The sequence below is a fragment of the Eumetopias jubatus genome, unplaced genomic scaffold, assembly GCF_037043125.1.
Source record: "Eumetopias jubatus isolate StellerSeaLion01/CBP00866 unplaced genomic scaffold, mEumJub1_p1.0 scaffold_13, whole genome shotgun sequence".
NCBI lineage: Eukaryota > Metazoa > Chordata > Mammalia > Carnivora > Otariidae > Eumetopias > Eumetopias jubatus.
This window is the reverse complement of record NW_028274819.1, coordinates 35,411,482-35,423,718: the sequence shown is the minus strand read 5'-3', so window position 1 is coordinate 35,423,718 and position 12,237 is coordinate 35,411,482. Positions and strand designations below refer to the sequence as shown.

The window sequence follows — 12,237 nt, the reverse complement described above, 5'->3', positions numbered from 1 at the left end:
CATTGACATCTTCACAGTGTTTGTTCTTCCAATCCATGAGAATGGAACATTTTTCCATTTCTTTGTGTCTTCAATTTCTTTCATGAGTATATTATAGTTTTCTGAGTACAGATCCTTTGCCTCTTTGGTTAAATTTATTCCTAGGTATCTTATGGTTTTGGGTGCAATTGTAAATGGGATCGACTCCTTGATTTGTCTCTCTTCTGTCTTGTTGTTGGTGTATAGGAATGTCACTGATTTCTGTGCATTGATTTTATATCCTGCCACTTTACTGAATTCCTGTATGAGTTCTAGCAGTTTTGGGGTGGAGTCTTTTGGGTTTTCCACATGCAGTATCATATCATCTGCAAAGAGTGAGAGTTTGACTTCTTCTTTGCCGATTTGGATGCCTTTGATTTCTTTTTGTTGTCTGATTGCTGTGGCTAGGACTTCTAACACTATGTTGAATAGCAGTGGTGAGAGTGGACATCCCTGCCGCGTTCCTGACCTTAGGGGAAAAGCTCTCAGCCTTTCCCCATTGAGAATGATATTTGCTGTAGGTTTTTCATAGATGGCTTTTATGATATTGAGGTATGTACCCTCTATCCCTATACTCTGAAGAGTTTTGATCAGGAAAGGATGCTGTACTTTGTCAAATGCTTTTTCTGCATCTATTGAGAGGATCATATGATTCTTGTTCTTTCTTTTGTTAATGTATTGTATCACGTTGATTGATTTGCGGATGTTGAACCAACCTTGCAGCCCAGGGATAAATCCCACTTGGTCGTGGTGAGTAAGCCTTTTAATGTACTGTTGGATCCTATTGGCTAGTATTTTGGTGAGAATTTCTGCATCCATGTTCATCAAGGATATTAGTCTGTAATTCTCTTTTTTGATGGGGTCTTTGTCTGGTTTGGGGATCAAGGTAATGGTGGCCTCATAAAATGAGTTTGCAAGTTTTCCTTCCATTTCTATGTTTTGGAACAGTTTCAGGAGAATAGGTATTAATTCTTCTTTAAATGTTTGATAGAATTCCCCTGGGAAGACTTCTGGCCCTGGGCTTTTGTTTCTTGGGAGATTTTTGATGAGTGCTTCAATTTCGTTAGTGGCTATAGGTCTGTTCAGGTTTTCTATTTCTTCCTGGTTCAATTTGGTAGTTGATACATCTCTAGGAATGCACCCATTTCTTCCATGTTATCTAATTTGCTGGCATAGAGTTGCTCATAATATGTTCTTAGAATTGTTTGTATTTCTTGGGTGTTGGTTGTGATCTCTCCTGTTTCATTCATAATTTTGTTGATTTGGGTCATTTCTCTTTTCTTTTTGATAAGTCTGGCCAGGGGTTTCTCAATCTTGTTACTTCTTTCAAAGAACCAGCTCCTAGTTTTGTTGATCTGTTCTATTGTTCTTTTGGTTTCTATTTCATTGATTTCTGCTCTGATCTCTATTATTTCTCTTCTCCTGCTGGGTTTAGGCTTTATTTGCTGTTTTTTCTCTAGCTCCTTTAGGTGTAGGGTTAGGTTGTGTATTTGAGACCTTTCTTGTTTCTTGAGAAAGGCTTGTATTGCCATATACTTTCCTCTCAGGACTGCCTTTGCTGTATCCCAGAGATTTTGAACAGTTGTGTTTTCATTTTCATTGGTTTCCATGAATTTTTTTAATCTTCTTTAATTTCCTGGTTGACCCATTCATTCTTCAGTGGGATGCTCTTTAGCCACCATGTATTTGAGTTCTTTCCGACTTTCCTCTTGTGATTGAGTTCTAGTTTCAAAGCATTGTGGTCTGAAAATATGCACGGAATAATCCTAATCTTTTGGTACTGGTTGAGACTTGATTTGTGACCTAGGATGTGATCAATTCTGGTGAATGTTCCATGGGCACTGGAGAAGAATGTGTATTCTGTTGCATTGGGTTGGAATGTTCTGAATATGTCTGTAAAGTCCATTTGGTCCAGTGTTTCATTTAAAGTCTTTATTTCCTTGTTGATCTTTTGCTTAGATGATCTGTCCATTTCAGTCAGGGGGGTGTTATCGTCCCCCACTATTATTGTATTGTTGTCAATGTGTTTCTTTGCTTTTGTTATTAATTGCCTTATATAATTGACTGCTCCCATGTTAGGGGCATAGATATTTACAATTGTTAGATCTCCTTGTTGGATAGACCCTTTAAGTAGGATATAGTGTCCTTCTTCATCTCTTATTACAGTCTTTGTTTTAAAATCTAATTTGTCTGATATAAGGATTGCCACCCCAGCTTTCTTTTGGTGTCCATTAGCATGATAAATGGTTTTCCACACCCTCACTTTCAATCTGGGGGTGTCTTTGGGTCTGAAATGAGTCTCTTGCAGACAGCATATGGATGGGTCTTGTTTCTTAATCCAATCTGATAGCCTGTGTCTTTTGATTGGGGCATTTAGCCCATTTACTTTCAGGGTAACTATTGAAAGGTATGAATTTAGTGCCATTGTATTGCCTGTAAGGTGACTGTTACTTTATATTGTCTGTGTTTCTTTCTGATCTATGCTGCTTTATAGGCTCTCTTTTGGCTTAGAGGACCCCTTTCAATATTTCTTGGAGGGGTGATTTCATGTTTGCAAATTCCTTTAGTTCTTTTTTGTCCTGGAAGCTTTTTATCTCTCCTTCTATTTTCAATGACAGCCTAGCTGGATATATTATTCTTGGCTGCATATTTTTCTCGTTTAGTGCTCTGAAGATATCATGCCAGTCCTTTCTGGCCTGCCAGGTCTCTGTGGATAGGTCTGTTGCCAATCTAATGTTTCTACCATTGTAGGTTACATATCTCTTCTCCCGAGCTGCTTTCAGGATTTTCTCTTTGTCTCTGAGACTCGTAAGTTTTACTATTAGATGTTGGGGTGTTGACCTATTTTTATTGATTTTGAGAGGGGTTCTCTGTGCCTCCTGGATTTTGATGCCTGTTTCCTTCCCCAATTTAGGGAAGTTCTCTGCTATTATTTGCTCCAATATACCTTCTGCCCCTCTCTCTCTTTCTTCTTCTTCTGGGATCCCAATTACTCTAATGTTGTTTCGTCTTATCGTATCGCTTATCTCTTGAATTTGCCCTCGTGATCCTGTAGTTGTTTCTCTCTCTTTTTCTCAGCCTCTTTATTTTCCATCATTTGGTCTTCTATATCGCTGATTCTGTCTTCTGCCTCATTTATCCTAGGAGTTAGTGCCCCCATTTTTGATTGCACCTCATGAATAGCCTTTTTGATTTCGACTTGGTTAGATTTTAGTTCTTTTATTTCTCCAGAAAGGGTTTCTCTAATAATTTCCACACTTTTTTCAAGCCCAGCTAGTATCTTTAAAAGTCATGATTCTGAACTCTAGGTCCGACATCGTAGTAATGTCAGTATTGAGTGGGTCCCTGGCAGATGGTACTACCTCTTGTTCTTTTTGCTGAGGTGATTTTTTTCATCTTGTCATTTTGTCCAGAGGAGAATAGATGAATGAGAGAACAGAATGCTCACAGGTTAACAACGTCTCCAGCAAATATACTCTATACAAATCATAAAAGACCTGAAACCAGGGAACAAGAAAGGGAAAGAAAGAAGAAAGAGGAAAAAAAAAAAAAAAGGAAAAAGAAAAAGATAAAAACAAACAAAAACAGAACAAAACAAAACAAAAAAAACAGAATATGTCAGATATGATCAGGCTAGTGCATAGATCAGTGCCACACACTAGATTTTGGGAGTATTTTGGTCTGTTGGAAGAAAGTGCCTGCTAAAATTTTAAAGGAAGAAATACTTATATATGTACAAAATAAGGGTTGATACAATGAAGGGATGGAAGATGACTGTAAGGATGAAAATTATAAAAGATTTTATAAAAGGAATTGATAAGATAAGTTGTTTTTTAAAAAGAAGAAGATTTAAAAAAAGAAAAAAGAAAAAAAAAAGGGAGAGATGTGATCAGGCAGACTAGAACAAAGCCATACACTAGTGATTTAGGGTATATTTTGATCTGTTAGAAGAAACTGTATCTCAAAATTTTAAAGAGAGAACGACTTATATATGTATGCCAAAAATAAGGGTAACTACTATGAAGGGATAAAAATATGACTCTAAAAATGAAAAATAAAAAATGTTTTTTTAAAAAAGGGATTGATAAGATGTTGGTTGAAAAAGGGAAAAAGAAAAATTAAAAAAAAAACAGGTAAAAAATATTTACTTTGAAAAACTAATGAATTGTGGTAAAAAAGCCATGAATTCTATGTGCAGTATTCCCCTAGCGCTGGAGTGCTCCCGTTCTCCTTGATCGGTAAATTTGGTCTTGGCTTGCTGGCTGTTCGTGCTGATCTTCTGGGGGAGGGGCCTGTTGCCGTGGTTCCCAAATGTCTTTGCCGGAGGCTGAATTGCCCCGCCCTTGTCGGTCCGGGCTAAGCAAGCTGCTCCGGTTTGCTCTCAGGAGCGTTTGTTCCCTGCAAGCTCTCCCTACAGCTTTGGAGGACCAGGATGAAAATGGTGGCCTCCTAATCTCTGCCCGGAGGAGCCGAGAACTCGGGGCCCCACTCCTCAGTGCGCCCCCAGAGAAAAGCAGTCACTCCTGACTACCCGGTCTCCGGCTGCACTCCGTGCTCACCCGGCCTGTGACCGAGCATTTCTATGTCTGGCACCCGACCCCGTGTGGAGTCTCCAAACACCGTAGATCCCTGCAGTGTGCTCCTGCACCGCTCCTCCCGGGGGAGGAAGGGGAGTCTCCCCAGCTCTGCCGCTTGTTGGGTCCCTGCTGGAAGAGCAGCGGTCCGAGTGGGCCGCGGATCACAGTTTATGGCAACCCGGAGCTGAGAGCCCGTGCCTCGGCTCCATCTCTGCAGCTGGCTTCCCCGCTCCGATACCTGGGAGCTCTGCTACACTCAGACACCCCCGGTCTTTCTGTGACCCCGAGGGTTCTGAGACCACACTGTCCCACGAGGGTTCCACCCCCCGGTTAGCCACTGGAGCATCGTCCCTCAGTGGAGCCGAGTTCTCAAAGTTCTGATTTTGTGCTCCGCGGCTCTATCACTTGCCAAAAGCGGTCGACGGAGGCCCCCTCCCCCGCCGTCTATCCTCCCGAATATCGCCTCAGATTCACTTCTCTGCACGTCCTACCTTCCAGAAAGTGGTCGCTTTTCTGTTCAGAGTGTTGTTACTATTCTTATCTTCAATCTCCTGTTCAGTTTGTAGGTGTTCAGAATTGTTTGATCCCTATTCAGCTGAATTCCTGAGACCAGACGAAATCCAGGTCTCCTACTCCTCCGCCATCTTGCTCCCGTTTCTCCTGATTTCAAGACTTCTATGTCATGAAACTTGTTTCTGGAGGAATGTTGTTAGAAATACAATTTACATGCATGTTTCCTTTGACCACTGGTTTGTAACCACCACCAAATGAAATACTAGAAATTGATTTTTTTTAAAGATTTTATTTATCTATTTGAGACAGAGAGAGAGAATGAGAGAGAGCACATGAGAGGGGGAAGGGTCAGAGGGAGAAGCAGACTCCCCGCTGAGCAGGGAGTCCGATGTGGGACTCGATCCTGGGACTCCAGGATCATGACCTGACCTGAAGGCAGTCGCTTAACTGACTGAGCCACCCAGGCACCCCTGATTTTATTTTATTTATTTATTTTTTTTTCCTAAAAAAAAACCATTTTAATTCCAACCTAACAGTGCCAGGTGCAATGTCTGGGGACAGACTCTGGGTACAATGCTGTGTGGCGACCACTCACTCACACACGGCTCTGAGAAGGCCCCCAAGGGGGACTTACCTTCAGGGGGTTCAGCCAAGGGGGGGAAGGGGTGGCCCCAGAACAGGGGGCAGGGGCAGGCAGGGGGAAAAGGTGCTACTTCTTGGCAAAGGAGATCTTCATGGCATTGTTCTGGGTGATCTTGAAGCCCTGCAGTGCGTCACGAGCAGCCCCTGCCTGTACCTCATTGTCAAACTCCACAAAGGCAATGTCGTGCCGCCCAGGGACCAGTCGGACCTCCTTGAGGCCAGGGAACTGGTTGAAAAGCATGGACAGCATGAGCTCGTTGGTCTCCTCGGGCAAGTTGGTGAGGAATAAGATGTGATTTGGTGGATTTTCTGAAAGAGGCTGAGCAGGGGGCATCTGCCCCGGCATAAGCTGCTGCGGGGGCATGGCCCCTGGCAGGATCTGGCCAGGAGCCAGGCCTGGAGGTGGGATCATGCCAGGAGGCGGCATGTAGGGAGGCTGGCCAGGCATGTGGTGCATGATGCGGGGTGCCTGGGTCATCGGGGGCATGCCCGGGACAGGCCCCTGGACAGTCCCCACCACGGGGGCGGCTGCCCCACCCTGTACGGCCTTCTTGGCCGCTGGAGTCTCCTGGCTCTTGGGCTTCCTCTTCTCCCGCTTACGGTCCCGCTCCACGAAGGTGCCCTTCATCTTGGCAATGATATCCGAGTCAGTCTTGGCATACTGAATGCGCATGGGCTTGTCGTAGAAGGGAAAACCCTGCATGGAGCACAGGGCATTGGTGGCGCTGCTGACCTCCTTGAAAATGACAAATGCCTGGCCCCTCATCTTCAGGCTTCGGGAAACCAGGATATCCAGGATCTGGCCAAACTGGGAGAAGATGGCGTAGAGGGACTTCTTCAGCTCATCCTTCTTGATCTTCTCGTTGGGATTGTTGATATAAATAGTGTGGTTGGGGCGGGTCTCGGGAACTGCCATGGAGAGAGATGCCGAGGTAGAGCAACAGAGCCGCAGCTCCCGCAAGAGCCGCCTCCTACGTTTCTGAGAGTCGACTACCCCTGATTTTATTTTTTAATGGAAGAAATTAGACTCTGCAAAGAAACCTTTTTTGAGTAGTTTAATATTTGGCAATAATTGGACCAAAGTTTTTCTAATAGATACAAATAGCTGATTTTATGAGGAGGTTATATTATCTATGGAGAAAACATTAAAGAAAGTGCTATTACAAATAAAAAGCTAGAGAACCAACTTGTTCATGATGGTTTCACAATAGGGTACATACCCTTTACTATCTCATAACAGAACTTGTAACAATTTGTGTCAGAAGATAGTAAATATTTTTTAAGACTATTTATTTATTTGACAGAGAGAGACATAGCGAGAGAGGGAACACAAGCAGGGGGAGTGGGAGAGGGAGAAGCAAGCTTCCCGCAGAGCAGGGAGCCCGATGCAGGGCTTGATCCCAGGACCCTAGGATCATGACCTGAGCCGAAGGCAGACAATTAACGACTGAGCCACCCAGGCACCCCGAGAAGACAGTAAATATTAATTGGCATATTCACATGCTTTTATTAACCTAATTCTAAAAATTAAGTCTTTTTCTCATACTGTGGTTTTTTTTTTCTGTACCTCCCTAAAAGAAGAGAAAACCCACTTTCATTCATCTAACTATATAATACAAAGCTATGAATATAGCTGTGGAGATTGTTAAGTGCATCTGTAAGCAAATTCTGTATGTGTGAGCAAGGTAGAGGCTCTCTATGTGTGAACAAGGTAGAGGCTCTTCAGTCTGGATATCTTCTGAAGGCAAGACCTCAGTCTTAGGCTTCTTCATGTTCTGCGTAACTCATTGTCAAAAGCTTGGCCCATGTGCTGAATAAATATGTGATTTGATAAATTGTCACATTGTCTACATTTGAAGTGATATTTAAATCTTATTCCCAATTCTAAAGTATTTTTATTTTTGCTTTTATATAATCATGTAAGAAAAGGCATGAGCTAATAGGGCTACACAATCGTCCTTTCGACAGTAAGAAGTTCTATGGACTTCTCAGATGGAGTTTGGTTTGGTCTTACTCAGAAAGACTGTCATACTTTTCATTTCTCTTCTTTTCTTTTCTTTTTTTTTTTTTTTTGAGAGCGAGAGAGAGCACACAAGTGGAGGGGGGTGAGGGAAGGCAGAGGGAGAGAGAGATAAGCAGGCTCACGCTGGGCATGGAGCCCAACCCTGAGATCATGACAGTAGTAGTAGTAGTAGTAGTAGTAGTAGTAGTGAGCCAAAATCAAGAGTCAGTCACTCAACCAACTAAGCCACCCAGGCACCCCAGGACTATTATAATTTAAAGCCAAAATTTACATAGTAAAGATAACTCTATTTTTATAATTTACAGGAGTCAGTAAAGAGACTTTAAAACAATGTTCCTATTCTCAATTTCAGCACCAAAACTTTTTTTTTTTTTTTTAAGATTTTATTTATTTGAGAGAGATGGCAAGAGAGAGCACAAGCTGGTGGGAGGGGCAGAGGGAGAAGCAGACTCCCCGCTGAGCAGGGAGCCCGACGTGGGGCTCAAACCCAGGACCCCAGGATCGTGACCTGAGTGGAAGGCAGATGCCTAACCGACTGAGCCACCCAGGCGCCCCAGGGACAAAACTTTATTATACATACTTGTAAAAAGTATATGTCTTATTTTTACCTTTCACCTACATAATGTCAAACCGAAGATCTTCCCTCAAATTTCTCTCCACCAATCCATACCTGATATTTCAACAGTCGTTTTATGGCATTGTCTTTAAAAAATAGTCCCTGATAAATTATTGTATGATAAACCTTCCCTGACCTGCTTTTAGTAAGCATCTGGCTATACAATGAGAATCCTTTAACATGGATTTTTATTGTGTTGCCTTACAATTACTTTTCAGTTTAAGAAATCTAGGTGTTGTCCACGTTTTATGTCCCTATAGATTATGATTAATCTGACACTTTCTCCTCAAACTTGGGGCTTGAAGAAGTAGTTCCTTTTTATTTGAAGTAACAGTTAAGTTTCAAAAATAAAAAATATTTTATTTTCATAGCATTGTGGACAATGTGGAAAATGTAGAAAAACATAAATGGGAAAAAAAAAGAAACCTCTACTCAGTACCTTTAACATCATATGTAAATTCTTCATATACCTGGGATCATGCATAGTTTAATGGTGTTTAGTGAGTAAATTAAAACATGTTAATTCACTTAGGGGCGCCTGGGTGGCTCAGTCGTTAAGCATTTGCCTTCAGCTCAGGTCATGATCCCCGGGTCCTGGGATCGAGCCCCGCATCGGGCTCCTTGCTCCGCGGGAGGCCTGCTTTCTCCCTCTCCCACTCCCCCTGCTTGTGTTCCCTCTCTCACTGTGTCTCTCTCTGTCAAAAAATAAATAAAATCTTTAAAAAAAAATGTTAATTCACTTAAAATATCAAGCATTGATCTATTAATAAAATAATTTGAAATATGTTAAGTCAGAGATAAGAGTCTATTATGCTGCACATATTGGTAATGGTTCTCATTTTGTCAGGTTAGTTTATTTAGATTGCCTGTTTAGCTCTAAATCAGGATCCTGGTAACCAGTATTTAGAGGTAAATGAGTCATAGGAGATAACAATATTATTTTAATTGAGGTTCTACCTAATCTCTCTGGGCAGGTTAAGATTCAATGGGCTTGGCTTTTATTACAAATCTGCGAATTACTTTGTAAAATATTAACTCTGACCCCAATGAAAGATCTTTAATCTAGGTCTTAGAGGCAGTGGGGCATAAAGCATTAGATAAAAGTGAAAATGTTATTTATATAATTCTATATAATTCAAAATAAAAAATCCTTAATATATTTTTATGTCAAGCCTCCTTAAAAAAGAAAGTCAGGTGAGGCACAAGGCCAGTGAAGAGTTGAATTGGTATCTCCACTCATTTATCTCATGATAAATCAGAATTTAACGTACCCTAAACAAAATGTTAGATGCTGTTAGAAGAATCTCGTTCTCTAATTTTCTTAGATACTGCAAGTGTTTCAGAAGTTGAGCTGGCCAGTTCCATCTTCTGTCAAGTGATAAAGATATTAAATGCTACCTTTCAGTATAAAAATTAATATATTAAAATATTTTCAAAACAAAGTATAGTTGTATAGCTTGCATGTTGCAATTCAAGTCACAGTATCTGTTCTCTTGTGCTGGGCACCCACCCAAGGTGATATAATGTGACTAATGTTAAAAATGCATGGCCTGATTATAACAAGGATGTATCCTTATGAGAATTTCGGCTTTAATCAAACATGCAGGCAGCCAAAGCTAAGGCTTTTCTTTATATACAAGAGCTCTTCTTTAGAAAGATTCTATTCTGTCAACTTCCGAGACATCTAGTTGAAAAAGTTACTTTTTTTCTAATTCAGAACTAAATCCCTTAGACTTTAGGTAATGATAATGACCCTTTCCCTGAAATCCACCATAAACCTTGGAAATGCTATTTTTACTGAGGAAGAGCAATGTTGTTTATACATTAGTCAATAAAGTCTTTCAAATTCCTTGGCACAGCAACTGTGTAGGAAGCAATTAATAATACAGTTACTGCAAAGTAAATTGATTCATTTAATTATGAAATATTGAATAGCAACTTTTAAAAGTTGAATGGGGACAATATGCTGGGTCAGTGAGGAGAATATGAAAGTTCTGGCCTTCAATATTGTTTCATTGAAATTAATTCTTTATCAAGTTAGGGGATCAAACAAAGTTACATTTCATCCTTTTCTGATGTTTCCATATCATGATCCCAAAATCATTGAACATTTGACCCTCAATAGTCGACAGTTTAGAAGAAGGCTTATGACGAAGCCTAGGATCATAAGAGGTACAGTGAAAGTGTCCTTGAAAAGACGTCAGCCTCTTCCCTTGCCTTTGCTAAATTTTGTTAGTAGTCAGTAGTTTTTATATAGGGACTTCACTGAATGAAAACCTCTGCTGTAGTGAAAGGGACACAACTCTTACCAATTCAAATTCCCTCTGATTTTCTGATTTGGCATTGCTGTGTGATGATGATGATGATCTCAGAATGATGTAAATGTGGAATTCGAGAGAACCATCGTGGTAAGTGAGCTGCTCTAGTCCTCAGACATACTCAGTCTCTCTTCAGTAACTCAACAACTGTTCTTATTTTTTATTTTTATTGCTGATTTGAAGTGGCTCAAATTTAAAGAGATACAGGTGTGTCCAAGAGCTGCTAAACTGTTTTCCAGAGTGGTGGTAGCATTTTACATCACACCAATTGAGTAAAAATGCTAAAATTGGTGGGCAAATGAGGACAACAGAAAAAACATGGATAAAACATGTAAAAAATACAAGATTTAAAGTAGAAGGCCTTCTAGAAGTTGGTTATAAAATTGTTGCAAAATAATTGGTAGGCAGAATATAACATATATACACAGAGAGAAACATGCTGAAATTATGTAATTCAGTCACTACCTAATTTAAGAATGTTCATTACCTGTCACTGAGGTCAGGAAAAACTTGCTTTCAGGACTTCCCAGAGATAGTAGTGTACAACAGAGTTAATAGGATTTTCTTCAAATCCTAAAAGTGAATAGAACAGTGAATTGTTCAGGACTATCTTTTTTATGATACCTAAAATTAACAGCACAGATTTGAGGTAAAATTCAGCAATAACACTAGGGCAAGGAAAACACTTCTTATACTTGATAAAAACAATTCGCAAAAGAAAAAATTAACTCAGCTGATCAAAATTTACAGCTTTTGATCTGCAAAAGACGCTGTCAAGACCAACAAAAAAAGCTACAGGCGAGGAGAAAATATTTGCAACTCGCATATCTGAAAAGGGGATAGTATCTAGAAATAACTCTCAAAACTCAACAGTAACAAAATGAATTCTCTAATGGGAAAATGGGCAAAGACATAAACAGACAATTCACCAATGAAGACATACAGATGGCAAATAAGCACATGAAAGACGTTCAACATCATTATTCATCAAGTAAATGCAAGCTAACACCACTATGTGATCCCATTATATACTTATCAGAATGGATAAAGTAAAACAGAATGTCAACATCAAACATTGGCAAGGATGTAGAGAAGCTGGATCACTTATATATTGCTGGTGTGAATGTGAAGTGCTACAGCCACTGTGGAAAAACAGTTTGGCAGTTCTTGAAAATACTAAACATGCAACTATCAGCTACAATATATGTAACCCAGCAATTGAACTCTTGGGCATAGTGAAGAGAAATGAAAACTTAGGTCCACACAAAAGCTTGTATAGTTTCATTTACAGCAATTTTATTTGTAATAGTCCAAAACTGAAACAGTCCTCAGGAAGTGAATGACTACACAAATCCTGTTATGTCCATATCACAGAATACATCAAAATGAAGGAAAGTACTACAGATCGATTTGATGACTTGGTTTAATCTCTAGGGAATTATATTGGTTGCAATAAGTCAATCCTCAAAGTTCACATACTGTATAATACCATTCTTATAACACTCTTGAAATGACAAAATTGTAGAGGAG

At 40.2% G+C, this 12,237-nt stretch overlaps 1 protein-coding gene and 1 pseudogene across 2 annotated transcripts in view; one reads left to right on the top strand and one right to left on the bottom strand.

The window, feature by feature from the left end:
• Positions 1-12,237, top strand: part of LUZP2 (leucine zipper protein 2) — a 469,487-nt gene that overhangs the window by 26,186 nt on the left and 431,064 nt on the right. The window lies entirely within an intron of this gene.
• Positions 5,763-6,728, bottom strand: LOC114220050 (U1 small nuclear ribonucleoprotein A pseudogene; annotated as a pseudogene).